We start from the raw sequence: 11641 nt of genomic DNA, 5'->3' as shown, positions 1-11641 counted from the left end.
CCTCTTCCTCACACGAGAGGAACACCCATCTGTCTAGGTGTAGTGCAGAACCACTTCTACTGTTTCCCATGAGTGCCCTCATCTCACTGTGCACCGCATAAGTGATATGACTGACAACCGAGAAGCTCGCCCAATCCATTTCCACAGACACTTCAATTTGGACTACAGTATAATCATACCCCAGATCAGATTGAACAGTTTCCTGTCTCTCAAATAGTGAATATTCAGACACAAAAACGATCAATTTAGCATATGTTCTTTGTCTGTCTTCGCCTTTGTTTGCAAACTTCTCAGAGGCAAATGTGTTAAGAAAATTTGTAGTAAAGGGTGCCTGGATCAGGAGATTAGAATTGTCTCTCTTTTTAAAAACAGGTTCTTCATTCCATGTGTTATAATGAAGGCATTGGGAACAGCAACATAACGAATTAAAAGATTTTTGTTTTCCAAAGCCTTGTGCGAGTTATCTCTAGGTGTTTCCTTAGGACCCATGTTGTTTCGAGCTCAAGTGCTGCTTCTATCCCATTGTAAGAACGTAGTCTCTGTGTTACAAAGCACCACAGTACCAGGAGAAGGGCATGTTCTTATTCAGCTTTGCTGAATTAGTGACAACTAATGGAGCAATGGAAAAAGTTTTGTTTGGGTGGAGTGTGGAAAGAAAAGGCTTGAGTGAGGTGTGTCCAGAAAGAATCTTTATTGCCTGCCACAGAAGATTTACTTCCAGATTCCTTATCAGGAGCAAGTTTAATCTTCCTGTTTGTCAAAGAGCAACAATAACAATAATATTTTCTTGGTTAAAAAAAAATGGGAGAAAAGAAGTCATATTTCTTTATGATTAGTTTATGCCTTATTTAGATCCCCACCAAGGATATAAAAGCTCCAAAGTCTGAAGCAGGTTTTTAATAAGACAATCTTATTTTTAAGGCATTCCATAGCACATAGAGGACAGAGTTAGCATAAAACATCCATCTAAGGGAATTGAGACATTTTGGAAAAAGTTATCAGAACTGAATTTGCCCACATGGTAAGATGACACTTGGCATGGAGGACACTGACAAGAAATACTGTGCCATGCTGAATCACTAAGTTTGGCTCTGATTCTGTCTACCCTCCCCTCACACCTTCCTCTCCATCTCTTCACATCTCCCCGCCCTTCAGTGGCCTGCTCATGTCTCCTCTGAGCACTTCAGTGACTAAACCCTTTGAAGAGGGTCATTTATTCATGTAGCAAATATTTGTTGAAGGCTTAGTATTAAATTCTGTCTTTTACAAATCCAGACTGCATTCCATTTTAGAGTGTAGGTGTTTTCTCGTTGTTGCTTATGTCTCCTTGGTACACATTCTCCATGGAGAGAGGGCATGTTTATCTGCAACTCTGAAACTTTATGGTAGAGTTCATTATCCTAGCTTATAGTTTTAATAATCCTGCCCCAGATGCTAGGACCACATGTGCTCTGGGAAAATTAGAAAGGGGCAAATGCCCACTGACTCCCAAGGAATCAACCCTGTTTGGATTTCAGTATCATTCAGTGAGTCATTAAGTCTCTACCTTGTTCCAGGCAGAAGAATAGAGTTGGACATACAGAAGGTGAAGACACATAGACAAATTTCTCATCCAGAGATCTCTAAATAGGTAGACAGAGAACTAAAGGCATGATTTAATATAATGTGGGAGGTGCTGGGGTAGCAAGGGGCTAGTCTCTAATCTCCATGGTAGTATGAGATTCAGAAATTGAGTCTGCTTAGAAAGTATTCATTTTTTTACTTCTGAACGCTAACGTAGCTGGGTCTTCATGCCGTCAGATACCATTGAAACTCCCTGACAGTCAAGATCCATACCAACTCTCGGTCTCTTGTTCCTCTCTTTTCTGCTTCTTCCACCTTCATCTTGTTTTATCGGTTTAGATCCTAAACTTGGCTTTCTATTAGCCAATGCTTTCTTTACGTAATTTAAATTTTCCCAGGTAGAATGATCTTGCGGTTCACACTCATGTTCCAATGTGCCTGTCAATTTCATGGCACATGCCTACTGGGTCTTTAATTTTTTTAAATCCATCATGATTCCAGGGATCATCCTACTGCTGCATGAGCCTGTAGTATTCCTTTGGCACTGGTGTGTATTAAATACAATATTTTTTGATATCTATTATTTTACAAAGTGGAAAGATAACCAGAATTTGAATCTTATGCTGCCTATCTCCTATTGCAATCCATATTTATATATTAGAAAATATGTGTAAAAAAGGACCCTTAAGGCAACCATATATTATTACTAGCTGGGATATTGGCCTCCAAACTCAAGTTAAACTTTCATCCTTTTGCAGCAGGTAGGCCCTCGAAGACATCATTTGCTTCTTAACTAAACTAAATGTAGGCCTAGGGGGTTACTGAATGTTTCAGTCCAAAGAAACCCCCATTCCTTCGTTCCATTTGATACCAAAGGGGTGAGAATAGCTAATGTAAGAGATACCACTGGATTCACTGTAACTCACTGATATCATGAGATTAAAGAAAGAGGAAAAAAAATGTAGGAAAAAAACCCCACAATGCACAAAGAATCAAATAAAAGGAAAATGTGTTCCTCTCTGATTCGGTTCATATCTTCCCATTAAAATGTTTACTTGAATATGGTTATTTGGGACACTTAAAGATAAATTTGTTAATGCATATCAGATTCTCCTGCACAAGAAGGCTGTGTGTGTAAGTAGGTGAGGAGGGAGGGATCTGTAGATGAAGGAAAGAGAGAATAAAGAAAACTGTGCTCTATCCAAACACATAACATTCCTCTCAAGGTTGACTCTTTGAACTGGCATGGCCACTGATGTTTCTCTTAGTGTGACACCACAGTTTCTAGAATATAACCAAGAACAGGACTACAGTGAGGACAGTCTCTAATAACCAACTCCTTGTAAATACCTAAAATCTACCTTCACAAGGTACCTTCACTCAAGGTCTATTTAAATCATTTACTCAGAAGTCAGAAAATACTACCTTTTATCCATCACTCCATTTTTTACTTTGAGAAAAATTTTACTTTGTGAAATATTTTAGAAAACTTCAAACCAAAATAGTTCAAAATATTTTGATACTTAAAAGAGTTAATCTTAGTTATCTGAACAACATTCATGACTGGAGGTTTTTTTTTTTTTAATATTGATTTAAAATTTTAAAAGATTGTACTGTATACATGTTGCCTTGTTTAATTCTATTACCGTAGTAATAAATATCTTTCATAACATGCATGAAATGCTAACTTCTTAGCCATCGGCTCATGGGGAAGAATTCAGCTGAAGCCAACACTACACAGGTCAGGAGATGAGGCACTAATTGGCATGGCCTAGTCATTGAGAGCTTGTATTTAGACCCCAAATCTGGCTCACTACATTTTTGGGTAAATTACCTAAGCATGCTTGGTCAGATTTACTTATGTATAAAAAAATGGTAATAATTATAGTATACATTTCTTGGGTTATTATAAAATTAAGTGGAATAATGTACCCAAAGTGTTTAGAGCAACACTTGGCACATCAGTAGTACTTAATAAATATTAGCATTTTTATTGGATTAGCTCCTGACGAGCCAGAAGCATCCATTGCAATGCTCCAAGATGCGTCATTATCTCAGGCTTGATTTAGGCCAATATCCGTATCTGAGGGTGTCCAGCCCTGCCTGCTGGGGCACATAGCGGGAGGTTTCAGGCAGAGGCCATAATGACAATCAGGTGGATGGCAGCACTGTTGTTCCAGATGGTCCTTTGGCAGAGGGTCACATCCATGGCTGGAAATAGAGGTGATGGGGTCCAACCCCCAGGGGATGATAATGAAATTCTGAATAGGAATCCAAAGTGAATACAATGGTATTTAGGTGAAGTCTGTAGCTTGGTAAACAAACAGATGTCTGAGGTTCACTCTCCATACACCAAGTACTGGGCCATTGGCGACTGAGGACAATCACACTCCCCATTGTGTCTTCATGATGATAATATAACGATCTCAATTTGGGGGGCCAAGACTGGCTCAAAAAATGGATTGGACTAGAACTGCAGTTTAAAGTATCTGCAGGTGAGTGATTTGGGGAAAAGCCATTTTAGATCATACGATGGTATTTCAAACATTGTCTCACATCTTTCTCGGTTTAAAAATGTCAAGGTTGAGATTCAGGATACTGTTTTCAAAACATGAAATTCATAAGTGATGGAGCCATGCATAGAACATTCCTCTTCTCTTTCAGGATGGTGAACTGCTTGTCCTTTTAGTAGTGGTTTCCCCACAACTATAGTTTTATGTATATTGAATATTCCAGTTGGAATGTAAAGTGGATGATGTATTGGGCTACTTGTACCCAGCCAAGATTGCTGCACAATAGTGCTCCATCAATGATTATTGATTAATTTATAGATTACTTTAGTATGGTCTAATTACCTCATATAACTGTGTCCACTTGTGCATGTAATAATTATTGCTTGAAGAGAATGGTGATATTTAAAATTTTTAAATTTAAAGATTAGGTTGTAGTTGTAGGGCAATAGAAGCAAAGTATACTTATAATAAAAAAAAAAAACACTCTCCAATCTTTTTCTTTAAATTCTTTGATTTAGTCCATATTTTATGGGTTTAAATGTATAAATTATTCTGTATGTCTCATTAAATTCTGATGGCATTATGGAAAGAAAACAGTCATATATTTACCTTTCTAGTAGGGAGTGTCATAAATTAAATCCCAAAGTAGGTAAAACAGGTACATGTTTAAGATTGCTTCAGATAAATTAATGTGTGATAGATCCACTGTAGAAGCTTATAGTAGACAAGGTTCTTATTGCAGACAACAGAATTCACTCTGGTTTAGGTAGAAAGAAATAGACTCTAAACTGACCTCCATGAATCCCACTTGAAGCACTTTACCTCTGTCAAGGGCAGGTAGTTTCTGAATCAGAAGCCAGAGTCAATGCCACTTCTTTCCCATCAACTCTGCTTTGATGCACCACAGCAAAACAGATTCTCTGTACACTTCTACTTTCCCCACCTAATTTAATTAAAAATCAGTTTTGTAAAGAAGCACCTGATTGGTGCAGAAACTAAAAATATTTCACTCCAGCTTCATCAAATCCAGAAAATACAGCCTTATGTATTTTTTACTATAATGCTGTACTGGAGGGGTGCCTCAGTCAGTTGGGTGTCTGACTTCGGCTCAGGTCATGACATCACAGTCTGTGAGTTCAGGCCTCACGTCAGGCTCTGTGCTGACAGCTCAGAGCTGGAGCCTGCTTCGGATTCTGTGTCTCCCTCTCTCTCTCTGCCCCTCCCCTGCTCATGCTCTGTCTCTCTCTGTCTCAAAAATAAATGAAAACATTAAAAGTTTTTTTATAATTCTGTACTGGAAAGTCAGAATTTGTACTACGTGGAAACAATCAAACTATTGAGTGGTATTTTGAATAATCTCAAATGTTGAACAGCTACTTCAGGTGTCAAGGAAATATATAGACATTAGGAATGTTTTATCATTATGTTTTATTTTATGCTCAACAGAACATCCTCTAGAAGTCAATTTCTGTCCGTATCGTGCATTGGACTGCATAGAATGTGTGTATCTAAAATCTTCATGGAAATTTTTGATGAAGGAAAATGAACTATAACAATGTTCTTTTGTTATTGAATGTTTCTAACAGTGCCCTGAGAGAATCAGGAATCTGGATGAGACTCACCTGCTTCTGAAACCATGTGGGGTCTGATTATGTCACCATTACATAATTCACAAACTTAACACCAGAATCTTGATTTTGAGTATAGTCAGGGAAGTATGGTAAGCTGAAAAGAACATATATATGCCAAGTCCTTTCCTATCTTTATTATTGAAAATATTCCCATATGTATACACAAAGCCATGTGGAAGCTCTTTCGTAATTTTGTTAATCTATCACTTACAAATTCTTCACACAATGTGATACAATACACATACAATGCAACAAAGAAAACAGAGCTGTAGCTTGATTAGTCAAATCTTATTTATTGCAGCCACACATCAGATACTATGTTTAGATTGGTGCCCATATTTTAGGCAAAATTATTTAGATCAGAGGTTCTCAAATAGGATGTCCACGATATGGAGCAGACTGGGAGATTATGCCATGGCATAATAATAATAATGGGATAAAAGCGAAACAAGAGTGGTCAAGGAAATGTAGGTAGTGAAACTAAAATGCGGATTATGTGATGATAACAGTATTGGTAGTAAATAGGAACAAATCTGGTTTTTCTGTGTTGTATCAATCCATGTGAAATGAAGAACAAAACCATGTTACTTAGAAAATTCGCAATGTTAGATACAATAGAGCTGATGGAAGTCCAGCATCAACAAGACTTGGCAGCTACACAGTGGTTGATCAGGAAAATCTATGAGGTCTCTGCACTATCAGCCAAAGATGGGATTTCCAAGGTTCCAGATATTGTAGCTATCTGTGTGACTTCTCCATTAGCAGCAAGTAGAAAAGTCCTCAGGCCCATGGGAGGGTGGATATGAATTCGGATAAAAAGGAGAAAGGGGGTCGTTCCTAAAGGCTGGGTCTGCCTGGAATGGAAGAAAGGGAGCAAACAGCAACAAGAGACAGACATCATTACTACTCCTCCACATGCTACCTGCCCTCTCTTTTCTTTCTTTGTATTCTTTCTACTACAAATCCAGAAATTCTAAAACAATGTCTATAGGAACACTGAGAAAATGCAAGATCTATCTGGGCAATATCTCTTACTTACCTGCCTTCATAGAGAAAGAGCAAGAAGAGGAATTCTGATTCAAGCTCTCTAAATGAATACCCTGCCATTTCCCTTTACACACCCTACCCCATTTCATCTGGCAAACATAGACAGCTGTTATTTTCTCTTTGCTCACAGGTTCCTGTCTTTTCCATTTATCCAAATCCCACCCAGCCTTCTTGACTCAGCTCACATCTCAGCAAATCTACCCTTTTTTTTTAAAAAATCCAGTTCACATGCTTGAGCTCTACCTCTCTGCCAAATTCTTAGATCATTTCAAGTCTGTAGCTTACAATTCAGTACTTAATATATCATCTATTCTTTGTTGTTGTTTCTTGTATCTTAATCCTCTTACTCTGCTTAACAAAATTGCAAATGATACAAAGCTGTTTGAGATAGCTAATCACAGAAAATACAAATTACAATAGGCAGGAGTAATGGGTACAAGTCACCAAGCCAAAATTTGATAGGAACAAATGAAGAGTCTGACCTTGGCCAATAACAATAGCATGCCGTGAACAGCCAAGCATGGTTAACTCTATTCTGTGGACTGTAGGTCCATTAAAAAAATAATAAAATGATAAAATTCTGTACATAGGATTGAAAATGGAGTTGCATGTATAGAATAGCAGTAACATATTACAAAATTGTTTCTATATAAGAAGGAACTAGGTCTTTCATTTATTCATTTATTTTTATGCACTCATTAAGCATTTATGATGACCTGAGATGTGCCTCACATTAAGCGAGGGTGGGGGGAAAGAAAAATGATCTGCCTTTCTCCTCAAGGATCTCACACATTGCTATGCAAACTGAAGACTGGTCTTCACTACGGGGAGCAAAAAATATGGGCATGTTCAAAATGCTGGATAAAAGCAAAAGCTCAGTATTAGTTATCAATATGCAAATTATAGCGGATAAGGGGTCCATGCAAACTGAGACTGATTCCAGGGTGCACAGTGTCTGGAAAGAACAAGGGAGAAGGTGATACCACAATCCTCATGCAGGCAGACCAGAAGAGGGATGCTGTTAGCTTCTCAATAACACATATTATGAAAAGGATTAGGAGATTACGGTGTACTTTGAAGAGGACCACAGAAACTTTAAAGATATGGGAAATGAGTCTTATAATTACAAATGACAAAAGAACAGAAGAAATAAAGAAGAGATAAAGATGATTATATTTAGACACTTGAAGGACCCACGTAGGGAAAAGGGATAGACTTGCTCTGAAAACATATAGAAGGCAAAATGGGATGTATGACAGAGTGGCAAAGAGGCAGATTTTGTCTAACTAACAAGGAGAATTTCCTAACAGTAAAAGCTGTCCAAAATGAAAACATGCTGCCTTGGGAAGGAGAGTCCTCAAGTAAATGACCCACTGTCCAGCAGAAATTTTATTGCGTCATGCTTAACATTCTTACAATATCTAATAATGATGAAGATTTTGATGATACTTATAATGAAACATTTACTTCCACACTACTTACTGAGAATCTATTATCTTCTAGGTACCATATTAGCTACCATATATTTAGCTAGAGTATTTTGCGATTGCTGAAACGGGACACTGGCATAACTGATGGAAAGATATCAATAGGCCAAGTTCAAGGATAGGCAAGTAGGCACATACTCCCAGAGGAAGTACGGGCTTTCTAGAAAACCTGAAGTTCCCCATAAGGGCATTGAGTTGCTGTTGATCCCACTGCAGTAAGTGAGAAATCAGACGCAAGAAGTTCTGTTAATTCTTGTAGAAGGTTTTGTAAGCTCCATTCTCTACTCCTCGGCTGCTGTAGAAAATCTGTAAGGTTAAACCGCCCACCAAGTGCAATGGAGTGGGGCAGAACAATCCTGGAGTTGGCTACATGAGAGTGTGTATCAAAGGGGGATTGCTCTAGAGTAGGCTGCCCTAAGTCAACCTTGGCTTCAGGCTTGGCAATTTTATAGGGAAAGTGGGCTGGGAGGTACAGATGGAATGGACAGTCTGTGACTAGATTCCAGCTCCTACAAAATCTCAAATTCTCAGAAGGGTTTTTTAAATCTTTCAAGTACAGGTACTTATGAATCAGACCAAGTACCAAAAATGGCTAATTTTCCCAATCTGTTAGGAATCAGATTCTGTATTTACGTACATAGAAAAATATCATAATTACGTATATCCACATTTTCTTTAATGAAAACATGTTGATTTGTAACTATTCCTTACATTCCTCCTTACATGGGCTGCATGCCATGGAAGGCGGTACCCCTTTCTTACCCATTTTTGCAGTGGACAACATTGGTACCCAGAGCATTGCAGACTGATGCTGTGTTCCTATCATAGTGTGCACAAGGTTCAGCAAAATGGAATTGCAAAGTGACAAAGGAGAAGCACCGCTCTCAGGGGCCCAGGAACCCCAGAAATAGTAAGAGAATGCTGGCCCCTGTATGAACACTATGAAACAGTTAAGAAACAAGATGATCAGTCTTCATTACTACTACAACATACCCAGGGTGCAGGAACCCGGAGCTACCAAGGTAAGACCTGGTTTCAAACTGATTCTGGATTATCTATAATGGAATTAAAATTACACCAATAGCCAAAGTGTCTGTAGCTACAATGGTTACAGGAGATAATGGAATTGCATCGTCAAAGAGCTGAAGTTTACCCCAAAGACACCAAAGACAAATCCTAAAGTAAGCTAATAGAATGTAAGAAAAGATATTTGAAAAAAAACAAATAAACAATAGAATAATATCTGTTGGGTAGAAGTTTACTAAACACACATTGTAGCTGAAGAAAAAATATTTGGCCAGCTTTGAATGCAAATATCATAGAATCAATTTCTTAGGTATAACATTAAGTCTGAGTTCTTGGCAAAATTAATGAGTGTGGCAATTTACTTACTGAGAATGTGAATGGTCAGCTTTAAAAGTTTGACATTATGGTGCAGGAACAATCAGTTCTCTGTACTATTGGATACTAACAGCTTCTCCAATGCACGAAAAGTGAGGTTTACTTGGAGCAGACATGTGATAACATCACTAAAATATTTACACACACCAGAACATAATTCAGGATAAAAAAAAAATCAGTAACATTTCTAGAAGGACGTTTTCTTTGAAGCTTGGGCATGTCTCAAAAACCTTTCAACTTCAGATGTTGAAAATCATCTCTAAAAATTATTTCAGGGATGCTTAAAATTTTGGTCTCCACAGTCTCAAAGGGGGATAAGGAACTGTCTTGTTAAAGTGTACTTTTAAAGAATGCTACTTTGAAGTTGTATGAGGGAGGAGAACATTTGTTTGAGCTATTTTATTCCTCTTCCACTCTTTCTTCTAGTCTTTATACTCTATATTTCCCACTATGTCGAGACCAGAAATGATTTATCTTGGATATTGTTGCACATGATTTTGCAGTTTTTCCTCCTCATGACATTTAGGGGTGGCAAAGTTGAAAATCTGCTTTTAATTCATCCTTACAAGATATCAAGTCTTCTCAAATAGGACTTTTTTTCCTTGAAAGATTCTTGGCCTAAGCTGAATTAAATAACTAAAAATTAAATATAGCTCTTAATGCTTCTAAAGATTAGCATTGTGATATAATCTAATTTCTATTATCCTGCCTTTTTATTAGCATTTAAATTTTTATAAACATTTGCTGGCTCAAAACGGATATTATGTTCTTGTTAATGTTATCTATCTAATGCACTCTCTCTTATTCATAATAACTACTAATATTGTTTAACTATTTGAAAGTTCTTAATAATTTTTGCACACCAAATTAACAGCTTTCAAAATCAACATTAATTATTCTAAGAATTTTATTATTGTAATAAATAAATATGCTTATATTTCAACTGCCTAAAGAAGCCTAGCTCATGAAGGTTTTCACTCCAAGTTGTATCTAGAAAGCTGGCCTAAATTTGAAAATGGATCTTAATGAATATTCAAATGTTAACAATCAATTCAAGGACCACACCTTGTTCATATCTACGATACCACTGAGCTGATTAGAGAAGATGGAAATGTGCGTGACTGCACTGCCACTGAGCAGGCAGGTGACCAAGGTGCCAGAAGGAGTTATTTTGTTACTTTGTCTTTCAAAGGCTGACGCTGAGGCTGAAACCAAGTATCATATTTTTTTCTGAATACTGAAGCCAAAGTTAAACTTCAGAGTATCCTTATTTAAAAAACAATTCCTAGATAAATTTACAAAGAAGAAAAACAATAGAAAAATGTAAATAATCCCTAAAGTGAAAGCTTGAATCATCAGTAAGCCTATGACAAGTTGTTTAACCCTGCCAGTAATTGGGTAATGAAGATTTAGACAGCAATGAGCTGCCATTTCATACCCATCAGGTTGGGAAAAAAGAAATTAACAGTGAACACCAAACGTTGGTGAGAATACATGTAAATGAAAAGCCACAAGCAATTTGTTAATACATGGTAAATGTAAAGTTTCATATACCTCACAATGAGCAAACTCATTTTTAGTGTGTATCATAGATAAATATTTGCACATGTACACCAGAGATCACATGAGAGTTGTGTTGTATCCAATAATGAAATACTATACAGTAATTGAAAAGAATAAATGGTATCCATTTTTATCAAATATAAAAATAAAATAAAAGCAAGCTAGAGAATGGCAATTGAAACAATACAATACTTAGGTCATATTTTAAAAGACGCCAAGCATGATTTTGTGGCTAGACACATAGTAAACATATAAAGAAAATTCTTGTGAAGGTGACATAATTTTTAGATGGTGATTACCTCAGAGAAGGGAGGCAAATACAGTTATTCTATTTTATTACTTCTGAAAGAGGTCTGAAAAATAAAATCTCTGGAAAGCAAATAATAGTACTGCCCACTTTTTACAGAAGGGGAAACTAAGGGACAGAGAAACAAAG

At 37.1% G+C, this 11641-nt stretch overlaps 1 long non-coding RNA gene across 1 annotated transcript in view; it reads left to right on the top strand.

Annotated features, from left to right (window-relative positions):
- Nucleotides 1–5815: 5815 nt before the first annotated feature.
- Nucleotides 5816–11641, top strand: part of LOC111557326 — a 44716-nt gene continuing 38890 nt past the window's right edge. The window contains exon 1 of the long non-coding RNA XR_002737329.2: nt 5816–9263. This is a non-coding gene — a long non-coding RNA (uncharacterized LOC111557326). The remainder of the gene's footprint in view (nt 9264–11641) is intronic.

Source organism: Felis catus, chromosome D3 (assembly GCF_018350175.1).
Source record: "Felis catus isolate Fca126 chromosome D3, F.catus_Fca126_mat1.0, whole genome shotgun sequence".
NCBI lineage: Eukaryota > Metazoa > Chordata > Mammalia > Carnivora > Felidae > Felis > Felis catus.
The sequence above is the reverse complement of the archived record's forward strand: the minus strand, read 5'-3'. Positions and strand labels throughout refer to the sequence as shown.